The sequence below is a fragment of the Artibeus jamaicensis genome, unplaced genomic scaffold, assembly GCF_021234435.1.
Source record: "Artibeus jamaicensis isolate MK-2021 breed Jamaican fruit bat unplaced genomic scaffold, CSHL_Jam_final contig_233, whole genome shotgun sequence".
Taxonomy (NCBI): Eukaryota; Metazoa; Chordata; class Mammalia; order Chiroptera; family Phyllostomidae; genus Artibeus; species Artibeus jamaicensis.
In genome coordinates this window covers 70,489,270-70,502,552 of record NW_026521486.1, presented here as the reverse complement: position 1 = coordinate 70,502,552, position 13,283 = coordinate 70,489,270, and the positions used below count along the sequence as shown (strand labels likewise).

The 13,283-nt window shown below is 39.4% G+C and overlaps 1 protein-coding gene across 6 annotated transcripts in view; it reads left to right on the top strand.

The window, feature by feature from the left end:
- The first annotated feature begins 6,550 nt into the window (after positions 1–6,550).
- NAP1L1 (nucleosome assembly protein 1 like 1) overlaps positions 6,551–13,283 on the top strand; it is a 30,052-nt gene continuing 23,319 nt past the window's right edge. For 2 of the 6 annotated variants that reach the window (XM_037144715.2, XM_037144714.2), the window contains exon 1: positions 6,554–6,682. The gene's annotated coding sequence lies outside the window, so the exon portion shown is untranslated. Of the gene's footprint in view, positions 6,683–6,943; positions 6,966–13,283 lie in introns of those variants that run through there. The other 4 variants (XM_037144716.2, XM_053661903.1, XM_037144717.2 and 1 more) reach the window with 4 other exon arrangements.

Below are 13,283 nucleotides of genomic sequence, written 5' to 3'. Positions count from 1 at the left end.
TTTAATTCACTTGGGTGAATATCCAGGAGTGAATGTACAATACTTCCAAACTGTCTTCCAAAATAGTTGCACCATTTCTCATTAATATCAACAATGAATGAGAGTTCCTATCGTTCCACATATTATCAGCATTTTTGTACCCTCAAGTGTTTGCTTTTTTAAGATTTTATTTATTATTATTTTATTTAAATTTATTTATTTATTCAGGTGGTTTTTTTTTTAAGTTTTTACTTCTTTTCATTTTACAAAGGGGGAGGGAGGAAGAAAGAGTGGGAGAGAAACACCCACACGTGGTTGCCTCTCCTGCACCCTCCACGGGGAACCTTGTCCACATCCCAGACATGTGCCCTAGATTGGCAATCCAACCAGCAGCACTTTGGTTGGCAGGCTGGCACTCAATTCACTGGGCCACAGCAGCCAGGGCTATTTTGTTTTGTTTTGTTTTGTTTTCAGTTTGACCAATTCTGATGGCTGTGTGATGATATCTAATTGAGGCTTTACTTTGCAAACTCTGCATTTTACAGATTCATCCCTGTTGCCATATTGTGATTGATGTTTCTGCTTCATAACACTCTGATGTGCATCGACCACATTCCACTATCAATTCTCCCAGTGATGGAGGCTCTAATTGTCTCCAGTTAATACGATGTGATTTGCTTTCCTTATTCATTATGATCCCAAAGATTTCAATATTTCTTTACTTTTTCTTTAACAGAAAGTTGTTGAAATGGATGAAGACAAAAAACATGCAAAGATTCAAACAATATTCAAACTATATCCCCAAATCCTCTTGCATTGACTAGATTGCTAAATTTTCTCTGTGAAAACATTTCTCTTTGGAACATAGACTCCATGATCACTGTAATACTGTCTTCAACACAGGATTATTTGTTGTCTTCAATAAAAGTAGTATGACTCCTGGTTTAATTTCAATGACTTCTGCTTCCCTTTCTCCCTTCACACACCCTTTCCTCTATGTTTTCTTCCTTGTATTTTTTCCTTTAATTTCATTCTCTCAAACAAATACTTATTGAAGGCCTTGCTCTGCTAGTTACTGTCCAACCTAGGGGTATACAGAATTAAGGACACTTCTCTATAGCAACTAATAATCTAGTATAGTGTATGTCGAAAGAGGAGAAAACATAGAAACATACACACAGAACAGAGTTGTCTGAAAACAAACAAAAGTGTGCAGCCAGGTATCTCTTTGTGAATTAAGAAAAGGTTCCCCAGAGAGGATAAAATTTTGAAGCAGGTATTGAAGGATAAGTAGAGGGAAGAGCAGAGAGCAAAAAGAAACACTTGGCATGTTGAGGGTATGGTGAGTAGTTCAAAAGCATAAAAAGTGGGGATCATGACCATGGATAGTGGGATGTGTGGCTAGAAAAATAAGATGGTTGTGGATGGGAATGGGCTTAGTAGACCTTATTTTGTCATGTAGACATAAAGTACCACTGAAAAGTACCATGTACAAAGTAGACTTAATTACACTTATATTTCAGATTGATAACTTGTCCATATAGATTAGAGAGGAATAAGAAATTGATATTAGGGAGACTAAAGGCAAAGTTATTGCAAATAGTTCAGATAAACAATAATGAAAACTGCCCTGAACAGTGTGACTCAATTGGTGGGGTGTCATCCTGCAAAACAAAGGGTTGCTGGTTCGATTCCCAGTCAGGGTAGGTGCCTGGGTTGTAGCTTGGGTCTTCAGTCTGGGGGTGTGTGAGAGGCAGCCAATTGGTGTTTCTCTCTCACACTGATGTTTCTTTTCATCTCTTTTTTCTTCCCTTCCCTTCCCTTCTCTGTAAAAATAAATAAATCTTTTTAAAAAGAAAGAAAGGTTGAAAAAATTCATACTAAGGAATGGCCTATTTTCCATCTAAGTGGTCAATGTGTGAGAAACAAGGGAAAAAAGTAAAATCTGGGGCCATATTTGGTGTGTAAATTAGGGGAAAAATACTACAATCATCATAAAAAGCAACATCATTGATTCTTGTGGTGCTAGAATGCTTCTATATCTTGTTTGTGGAGACAGATACACAAATTACAAACTAAACAGACAAACACACGTGGATCCAAGAGAAATTGGGGAAATCTGAGTAAGATTGTGTATCGTTGTTACCATGGTAAACTGGGCAAAGTTTACATGGATCTCTCTGTGTTATTTTGTACAACCATGTGTGAATTTACAATCAGTTCGATAAAAATTTCAATCGAAAATCATAGCAACATAAGAATATTTTCAAACAAAAAACTATTAATCCTTCTTTGGATGCAGAGGGAGAAATTTAAGGCAATTTTTTTCACAATTCTGCACCAGAATTTAGATTGATTTTACACTTTTATGAATTTAGATTGATTGCATTTATATAATAATTTGGAAAAAATAAAACCAACTGGACTCAAAACTGAGATAGCAGTTATTTAAATATACCTTATGCAGTTTTTAGACAACAGTTATTGTTGGTGCTTTCAGACATTTTGCATTCTTATTAATTGGGAGAGGAAGATAAACATTTATCAAGCACTTCAAGCATAAGTCATTGCTCTAGGGGCTTTACATAGTTCTCTGTTTCATGTTAAGGAAGAGGCAGGCATTATTAGAATTATTAATGCACTTTACAAATGGCGAAACCTAAGGGTCAGAGTGCATAAGTACTTGTGCAAGGTCACAGAGTATTGGGATAAATCTATGTGTGCCCTACTTCCAAGCCTAAGCACTTTCCTAGTATTTAGGGGCTGAAGTACAAACAAAAGGACATTTAAAATATTGTTTCTGTCATTGACTTGTCTGGTTGATCTCTACAGTATCTGCATCCAATATTTAGAAATTTGGAATATAGTACCTTTACGGTAATTGGTATGGATTATTTCTGCTCAGTAAAACATGTTTAAAATTAGTGACGAGAGCTTTCTATAAAATATTTCACAAAAATAGTGTTAGATACTATTAGAAGACTTCAGGAAAGTTCCCTCAAACTTCAAAAAAAAAAACAACCCCAGATATACAAACATTAGGAAGGGGTTTACAATATCTAACTTTTATTGAATGCTTACTGTATGTCAGGTACCATGTTATGTAACTTACAGGTTGTTCAAAATTTCACAACAAATAGGGACAAAACCTGGGCTGTTCAACTCCCAAAGCCATACTTCTAAACCATTAGGCTAAGATGCTATAAAAATCTATCAAATGAAAATAATGAGGGATAAGAAACAGGGAACTTTACCTCAAAGTTTATCACAGTCCAAGATCAGTGACAGGGCCACCATGTATTTAGTTAGATGAGTTGACTGGGTCATGTGAGTTGGGGATCTAAGTTGGGTCAATGTGCAAAGATCAACGGTTTCTTCAGGTCAATCATCTTCTACCCCATTGTCTCATTTTATTTTCTTCATAGCTCATGAAATCTACAATTGTTTTATTACTTGTCTGTCACTTGCTTAGACTCACTAGAACATAAGTTCAATAAATCAATGATGAATTTCCGGTGTCTCAAGTTGCTCCTGACATATAAATATTTGTTTCTTTTCTTTTTTTAATTGTTGTTCAAGTACAGTTTTCTGTCTTTTACTCCCATCCCAGTCCACCCACCCCCTGTGCTCCCCACTTCCCTCCCATTTCCACCTCCCTTAGTTGTTTTCCACGTGTCCTTTATACTAGTTCCTGTAAATCCTTCCCCTTTTCCCCTGAAATTCCCTCCCCTCTCCCCTAAATATTTGTTTGATAGAAGCATAAGTGATTGGACTTTCCTTGACTTAAATGGCTGGAGAAGAGGGGGGCGGGAAATGAATATAAACTAGTATTGCTAAGCCCTTAAGTCTGGGGGTGGGAGTTGAGGCATTAGAAATCTGAAGGCCTAAGTTAGTGTCTAAAATCGGGGTCCAGCTGGAGTAGGATAGAAACCGTCACTTCTCCATTTGGTCTCAGAAGTTCTACCATCGAAAAAGGTTTATTGAGAGGAGGGGAATCTATTTAGTTCACTTTTAATATGTGAATCACCTCACATCATGCATAGCTTTAATTAGACTGCAGACCTCTAGAGGCCTCCATTGAAATTAGTGCCAAGTGTATGTACATATTGAGCACTGGTCCACCTAGGTATTATGGATTCTTTTAGAGGCATCATTACTGATGCTATTATAAACCTTGCTAGTTTTACATCATCTTTGAGTAGGATGTATATAAAGAATGAAGTTTGGAAAAAAAGACAAAGAATAAAAATAAAAATAAAGAGGTTGAGAAAAACATAAGTATCACAAGGGAAGAACCAACATGAGTAGGTAAAAGGAGGCATCTGAAGTATAGAGTGGGAAGGCAGCTCATTTTAATGAAACTGGGGAGTGTCAAGGGAAAAAAACTGTATCCTCTCAAATGGACTAGAGATAGTTGTTAAACATGAGTCTTACAAAAGGAGACTCTAGGCAGTTTGAAGTTTCAAGGAATGCAACATTTAGAGAACAGGTTCTAAAACTATTTGGTTTCAGTACCCTTTTACACTTTTAAATTAAGGACCCCAAAAAACTTTTATGTGCCTTACATAAATACTGATATTTAGCACATTAGATATTAAAGAAATTTTAAGAGTACTCATTATCTTATTTAAAAACAATAAACCAATTAAATGTTAACATACAAGAACATTTTATATGAAAAGTGTTGACCCTCTAAAAAGCATATTCTACTGGGGTGGCTCAGTTTGTGGGAGTATTGTCCTGTAAGCTGAAAGGCTGCAGGTTTGATCTGTAGTTGGTGCACATGCCTGGGTTGCGGATTCAGTCCTGGGCGGGGCTTGTGCAAGAAGCAACCAATGGAGTTTCTCTCTGACATTGATGTTTCTCACATTGTTGTTTCTCTCCTTCTCTCTCCCTCCCTTCCCCTTTTCTCTACAATCAATAAGCAAGTCCTCCGGTGAGGATTTAAAAAGAAAATGAAGAGCCTACTAAGAAGGACTCCTGATGGCTGTCACACAAAACTGCTGCTAAAACTGCCTACCTCCCTCACTGAACTGCCTGTCTGTGGTTCTGAGCCAGTATTTACAAAGATGTTCCTGAAATCTGATTTTAATCAATAAAACTGAGACTTTCCCCATCTAATCAGAGCTATGCAGCTATACCTTCATTAGCATCTTCACTGACCAATCAGAGCAGCTACCTTCCGACTAATTAGGACAGTGCTTTTTAGACCAATCAAGCTGTGAGGATTTGGAGTCCTCATTTGCATGAGGGGCTCAATCAGGGAGGGGGAAGGAACTTCTCCCTATACAAGTCAGATTCCCCTGTGATTTGGATTGCACACTTCTTTCCACCCACTCTGTTTCTCCAGCTGGAATTGAAACTCTGAAGATATTAGCAGAGCAGTGCTTTCTACCCAGAGGGGGGTCTCCTCTGTGCTGCTTCATAACTGAGCTGTAATACTGTTGCAAAGCTCTACATGCTGTATCAAAATTGATCTGTTCGCACATAATTTTCTTCTTCACCAAGCCCCAAATTGGAGCCCCTCTTGCCTTGAATTAGCACTAACTTCATTGGTAACAACTTTACAAAACAAAAAAATTGAGTGGCATGCTTTTACATTTTTGTAAATCTGTCTCCTGTAACAGCAGATGACTGTATCCTAACATCTGCTTCTGTTTTCAGTGTTTCCATATCACATGTCATGTAGCCTCTGGAAAACACTGTGAGAGGATGAGCGTGCAAAAAGCGAGTAACTTTTTAGTAAGTACTTTTACAGGAATACTTTTGACCTCCTCCTTGAAAGAGTCTGGGAACCGGGACCACACTTTAAGAACCACTGTTTTAAGAGTGACTATTAGTCAACCCAGCATCAATTGAAAATTAGCCATGCTGTTTCACAGTCCTGAGGATTTACTTTTTCAGAAACATTAAACGTGACCATATCCACTGTAAAGCATCCAGAAAAAAAAAATATGCCACTTTCATCCATCAGAAAAAAACAAAAAACCAACTAAAGCAAAAATGAGAGACCACACGCCAAGTAAAAGGGTTTTGGAGTAGAGCTGAGGAGAACCTCCAAAAGCCAAGGAGATCCACCCTTTAGGAGAAGCATAACCGGTATAAGCCGCCGCCGAGGTGGTCCGCAGGGAAGAACTGTTGTTCTTAGGGTTGAAATGGGCGGGGAGACAAAATGGTTCCCTGGAAAGGGGAGTTGGAGGGAGTAGACTGGGACAGAGCGAGTGCTAAAGAGCGCTCGCCATCACCCTGTGGCGAGCGGGGACTAGACGGCTGGCCCCTTTGCTTCGCTTAGTCTGTCTCAGGGCCTTTCCCCGGAATGAAAGGGGTCTAAATTTCCTTTCCAAAGGATCGGGTGAAAAAATAGAGATAGCCCAGGGCATATCAGGGGGCGGAAGCGGGAACCATGGAACCCAAGCTGGGTGTAGAGGGCGTGGAGGTCGTCAGGGAAGAAGGACGTTTCTGTTGCTGTGCAACCTGTCCTAAGCCCGCCTCCCGCTCGCGTTGCTAGGAGACGGCGAGGCCAGGCGGAGGGCGGGGGAGCTGGTCCTACGTGCTGACGCTAATTGTATATGAGCGCGAGCGGCGGGCTCTCGGGTCTTTTTTAGCGCCATCTGCTCGCGGCGCCGCCTCCTGCTCCTCCCGCTGCCACCCTGAGTCACTGACTGCGCAGCTCCGGCCGCCTGGATACCCGTGCTAGCTATCGGTAACGGACTGGGGCCTGAAAGAGAAGGGGGAACGTAATGTCGGCCGCGCGGTCGGCGCCGAGGGGAGGGACGGAGGAACGGGGAACCGAGAGCTGGGGCCACGGGCCGCCCAAGGCCTCCCGGCTCGTTCTGTGGGCCAGAGCCGGACCCGTCCGCAGAGTTTCGACTCCGTAGCCCGAGAGGCTCCCGGGATCGGCCAGCGCGTTTTCTCGGGAACGGCTGAGGAGAGGCGGGGGTTGGTGAGGCCTGGGAGGGCCGGGGATCGTGCCAGTGTGCGCCGAGGTACGCTAAGCACCACCGGCTTCTCCGCGCGGATGGGGGCGAGGCCACGGCTTCTGCTGGGCGTCCTGAGAAGGCGACGGCTGCGCCGCTGGCTCCTGGGGTGCGGGGTGGGGGCCAGGCTCGACTGCATAAGCTGTTGCCGCCACCACGACCCCGTTTCCTTAAAACTAATACTCGGAGGAGGCCGCTGGGGGATGGAAAGAACGGTGGAGGCTGCGAATTCCGATGGGTGGGAGGGGCTGTGAAGGGACGAGGCCCCTGGGCTGAGAGGGGGCGGGGAGGCTGCGAGGCTCCGGGGCTCTCCGCCTACCGGGGGTGGAGACTGTGCTGGGCGGGGAAACCCCTGCGGCTTCCCTCTGCACGTGGCCGCCATCTGCTACAGTTTGGAGACCCCAGCTCCTGTTGCACTTACTGTACCTTGTAGAGAAGGTGGGGTGTGAAAATGAATGATGAACAATAAGTCCAGCCTGGTGTCAAACTCTTAACCTGCTTCTATTTGGGCTTAATCTTTTTACTGGTACAGGAGAAAAGTATGCCTGTTAGGTGATGATGCAGGGTCTCCATTACTAGAATTTTTAAGGATTAATGTGTGTAAAGTGTTTATGTTAGATGTACTCAACAAAAGATTTTTTGGTGTACCTCAGGTACAATTTGAATTTGGATGGGTGTCTTGACCACGCTTTTTTATTCGGAAAGGATTGATCCTCGAACTGTTTCAAGGTGGCAATACTAAAGAATTTGTCTTGCAGTGTCTTTAACTCTTTCAGAACTTCTGTTGCTTTCTCACAAATTAATTCCTTTATGGAAGTTCCCAGATAAGATACTTAACAAGCTGTTTAGTTTTTAAGATGAGTGAGGGTATGGTGGAGGAACTGTAGAGTAGAATGAAGAGCAATGTAAAGTTAGCCAAGTTTGTAACATGCCTTGTCTGTGCCCCCACTTCAAAAAAGGAGACAGTGAAGAGAAGCAATAAATGAATCTTGTCTAGAAGGGCTAGACTTCGAGAGTGCAAAAAATGAACTGGGTACAGGATGTGATCGAGGAGCCCCTGTTTTTAGACTGTCCCTGTCTGATTAGTTTTGTAAGGATTGCACTTTAGAAAGTCAACACTAATTGCCTGGTTTCAGGGGTACTGAGCTGTAAAATGAACTCTGCCATTCTTGAAAACAGGTAATAACAAAATACCTTTTCAAATTAGCATTTAGGTAGGTCCTGTTTTCTTGTCAACTTTAATACTACTCTACTTTCTGTACTTAGAAAGTAAGCCACATTAACTTTGGATAAGGGGGAAACTATATGTGTAAGTCATCACTAAGTGCATGGATGAATTATTTGACTTTAAGTGAAATGATGTATAAGAAAACCAATGTACCATAGGCTAATCAGTATAAAAGAGTTAGGTTCCTAAATCACCCAATCAACTTTAAAATAAAACGTTAAATGAAACCATGATACTTGAGGACCTGCTGGATATAGAATTAACTTAAAACTGATAGGAGATAAATGAGATTTATAGCGATCTTTTGGGAGTATTGAGTCTCAAATGCTTGTTCAAAGTTATCTGAGTTTGAGCCAAATTCAAAATATGCAGTTTATTTTCTAGGAAATCTGGAGGGTAGATGAAGCTAAACATTGAGTGGTAGGTTGGCTTGGGTATATAATATTGTACAAATCTTGACTTTATAGATTGCCTTTTTTGGTAAATATTGCGTTAATATAAATAGCGTTTTAAAAATTCACCATACCTGTTTGAAAATCTTTTGTAAATTTTATCTGTACCAGAACTAATCCAAAATGCAGTTGCTTGTTTTATTACTTACTTAACTTATGTATACCGTGTCCAGATGATTGATTTCATTCTAAACATTTATTTATTTTTATTTTTAGAGAGAGGGGGAGGGAGAAAAGGAAAGAAACATCAGTGTGCCATTGCCTCTCGCATGCCCCCTACTGGAGGCCTGGCCAGTGACTCCGCGGGCTGCACACAACCTACTGAGCTACATCATCCAGGGCTGATTCTAAACATTTTAAAATATATATTCAGTACAGAGTCCTTTCGTGGGAAAGGGGGCTAAAAGAAGTAGAATCTATTTGACTTCAAGGTGTGAAGATGTTACAAAACAAAATTAAGCCAAGTGAATTTGAGGATCTAATTGACATTTTTAAGGAATGGGCAGCATCCCATCCAGCCCTCTGAGGGCTTGTACCAAATAGAAGGTTTTTTTTTAATAGGAAGAAAGGTAAGGCAAGGTTGCTGTTAACAAAAGAAAGGGTTTTCAGCAGGGAAATTTTGGTCATGCAGTTGCCTCTTTCCTTGGATGGGAGAAGAGGGTCCACATGACAGATTATTTCACTGATGTTGAGCAAAAATTGCCAGACTGGTTAAGGTTGTTGCTGGGAGAGATTGAAACTGCAATTATGTCAGGTATTAAATCTAGGCTTGGTATCATGGGCTTCTAGCGTGAGTGATGCCATGTTGGGCCTGTGTTTTTCTCTTCAACGATATCAAAATAAGACTACATTGCTTCCTTTGTTCCTTTTTTGCTAGGTTGTAAATTTGACATATTGATGACTGAAAAGATAAGAAGGAATGAATCCTAATCAATTTAGAAAACTAATGAGCAGTCTATTCAGATCAAATCAGATGTGTGATTACTTAGTGTTCTTAGTTGATTGTTTGTGTATGTTAGGTGCATGTTTGGGCATATATTTTACATCATGAACCAAAAGGGAAATTGGTTGTCTACATATAAAATGTTGAGTTGTGGTAATGGTGTGAAGAAAAAGAAAGTGGGGTTAGAGTAGTATTTATAACATTCTTTTTTTATTTAAATTTTATTGATTTTTAGAGAAACATCAATTTTGTTGTTCCCATTTATTTGTGCGCTCATTGGTTGCCTCTTGTGTGTACATTGACTGGGATCTGACCCATACCCATGGCATGTCCAGATGACACTTTAACCAACTGAACCACTGGGCCAGGGCTTCTACAACAATCTTCACTTGAAGGAACCTATTACAGAGGCCAATAATAAGTCCTATTTCATGCTGATTTCATCACAATAAGTTCTTCCCCTGTTGGGCAGAGTCAGGGCTAGAAGGTGAGTGCTGGTGTTTCCACTCATCCTTGTAAATTGTTTAGTGTGTTGAGAGCAGACCACTAGACTGCATTGCTGGGCTTGCCACCCCAGGTAGCCTGTTTACATCTGGTTACCACCTCTACCTTCTACTGCTACATGCTTGTTTAGAAGGTTTGTGTATTTTGATTTTTATTGGGAAAGGGGGCTATAATTTTGAAGTTTATTAGTTTGGATTGTTTTCTAAGGTAAAGAGGGTACAGAAGTAGGTAGAACATAACAGCACTTACTGGTTGATTATGCAGGCAATGTTTTAAATTATTTTACATGTGTAGTAACTAATTTAGTGCTTCTGGAGGTGGGTAGTATGACCATTTTAATGAGGAAATTGAGGTACATTGTAAAGAACTTACCCAGGGATACAAACTGAACAATCATGATTTCTAATGAGGATTTCGTATTGGTTTTAAAGTGATAGTTTCTTTGATTTAAATTGTTATGCTTGTACATCAGTTTGAAATTCAAAAACATATTTATTTATTTATTTTAGATTTTATTTATTTTTAGAGAGGGGGAAAGGAGAGCAATGAGGCCAAGAAACCTTGATGTGCAAAAGCTATTTTGATTAGTTGCTCTCGGCCCCCAAGTGGGGACCTGGCCTGCAACTTCAGCAAGTGCCCTGACTGGGAATTGAACCATTGGCCTTTTGGTTTGCAGGCTGGCACCCAGTCCACTGAGCCACACTAGCCAGGGCTGCAAAATGCTCTTGCTTAGGTGTCACTGTGCTCTAAGGAAAAGCTGCAGCACTTAATGGTTATATAGCTGTCTTTAATGTGTCGTATTTCACGTGAATAAACTTTTTGTTTATGCTTGTGTGTGTTTTCAGTCCAACCCATTGTTTTCTTTGCCATTGAATTAGATAATACCTTAGATAATGAGATCCTGTGAACAAAGGCTTGTGTTCACAAATGGGAGTCCATTTTGCTTGGGACTGACTGAAGTTGTGTTGGAGCCATATCAAGTACTGAGCCCCTGGACCACTGAAAATGTGAATGGAACAGTAATGCTTGAAAGACAGATTTGTTGAAGTGCATTTGGAATGAGATAAGGTCTGAAGTAAAGGGAAATCTTTTCCTTGGCATATTACTGATTCTCTTTATTATTCTTTTGCTTTAAAACATGTAGTTTGTAAGGATTGGCTGTTTAACCATGAATGAGTAATTTTCCATAAAGGAATAGTAACCATTTTGTTATATAATCTGTGGGGCAGTAGGCCGATAGGGAATGCATCTTGGTTTTTGGAGTGGTATGGACTGGGCGTGGGTTTTAGAAGTCAGATTTTAATTCCTAGTTTTTCCCACTTAACCTCTTGTGTGTATCTGAGCAAATTGCATAATGTTTTATGTGCAAATAAGAGGAAACTATGAAATAGTCCACTACAGAGTAGGCTATAAATGTTAGCTTTTTCCCTCATTGAAAGTAAGGAGAACTTAGAATCAGGTTTGCTGTAATGATGAGTTACTTGATAGCTCATGTCTGGACATGTAGCCATTATAAGATCACAAAATAATTAGTTTATGCTTTGATTCAATCACTTTGTTCTCTTTCTTCACTGTAAGGTTTTCTTTGTATTTAAGTTCTTAGGTCAAGATACGCCTTTAGTCATGATGAACCTTGTCTTTTCATTGAGATCTTCTATACATTGCATAGATGAATGAGGTAATGAGTTGAACCTTCACATTTTTATGTCTAGAAATACTTTTCCTTAAAGTCATTGACCTGATATTAATATAGAAAAAGAAACCCGATACCAGTTTTCTTTTGGTCAGGATTGTATTTCACTGACAAATTTAATACAGGCCTTTAGTTGATTTAATGTAATTACTGTGGTGTTTGGTTTAAATCTGATGTTTGTGTGCGTTGTGTGCTTTTTTTGTTGTTCACCCAGTTTTCTTTAGGTTGATGTAAAAATACATATATGTGTATATATAAATTTTTTTCCTCCTGTTTTGGAATGTATATGTCTTTTGAATCTTTTGGAGTGTTCACCCTAGAAATTACAATAAGAACATAACATTATATTATATACATGTATGCACAACATTACAATGCATACATAAGAACATTGGAATACTTGGATCCATTTCTGCTCATAACTGTCACCACTGACTTCATGTTGTGGTGGTGTAAATTTTTTGATACACTACACAGTGGTGATATTCTTTTAAAATATTTATTTATATATATATATATGGATATCTATTTGCTCCTCATTTCTTATATCTTAGACCTTCCATTTTCAGTCACTTGCCCTCTGCCTAAAGAAGGTCCTTTTAGAATTTACTACTGAGAATGTTGGAGCTAAAAGTGTTGGATGTTGTGGTTGTGTATAATATTCTGAAATCCTCCATTGTTTTCAGTATGTTGAGCACAACAGCACATTCTGTTGTCTTTTGATGTTTATTACTAAAAAGAAAAGAACTGTCTTTTGTGCCTTTGAGGTTAATCTGTCTTTTCTCTGTGTGTCTTTAAGGTGACTGTTTTAGTGTCTTGCCTTTTCACTCATATCTCAGATAAGTGTGGGTTTCTTTTTTTATTTGTCCCAATTGGGATTTGTGGGGCTATCATTTATTAGCTCTGAAAAATTCTTTGCTCTTAATTTCATCAAATATTCTTCCCATTTTATTCTTTACTCCTAAAATTTGTGTTAAATCTTCATTGGACTTTATTGTATCCTAAAATGTGTTTTAACTTTAGTATTTTCTGCCTTTTAGTTTCTGTCATATTTTGGAAGATTTCTTTTAAGCTTCCAGCTCACCAAATTCTCCAGCTGTATTTAGTCTACTATTAAACTTGTTTGTTTAATTTGATTTGGTATTTTTATTTGTAGAAGTTCTATTTAGTCCTTTGCCAAATTAGCTATATCACCTTTAATATACTACTGTTCCTTGTGGATATAGCTGCAGGCATTGTATTTTCAAACATAGTTCACATGGTTGTTTTTTTGTCTGTGTTTATAGTTATGTTTATAGCCTTCTTGACAATATTTAAGTCTTTATAGACTGGCTTCTGTTGTCCTTTTTACTCTTGGAAAATTTATGAATTATTTGAGGTCTAGGATGAAGGTACCTTTCACTTATATTTGGATATGCAGGTGCCTAGAAACCCTTGTCAGAGACCACTTTAAGCTCATAGTTTGGATTTTGAAGGGAACATAGATGAGGTTATATTGGGCTTTCGT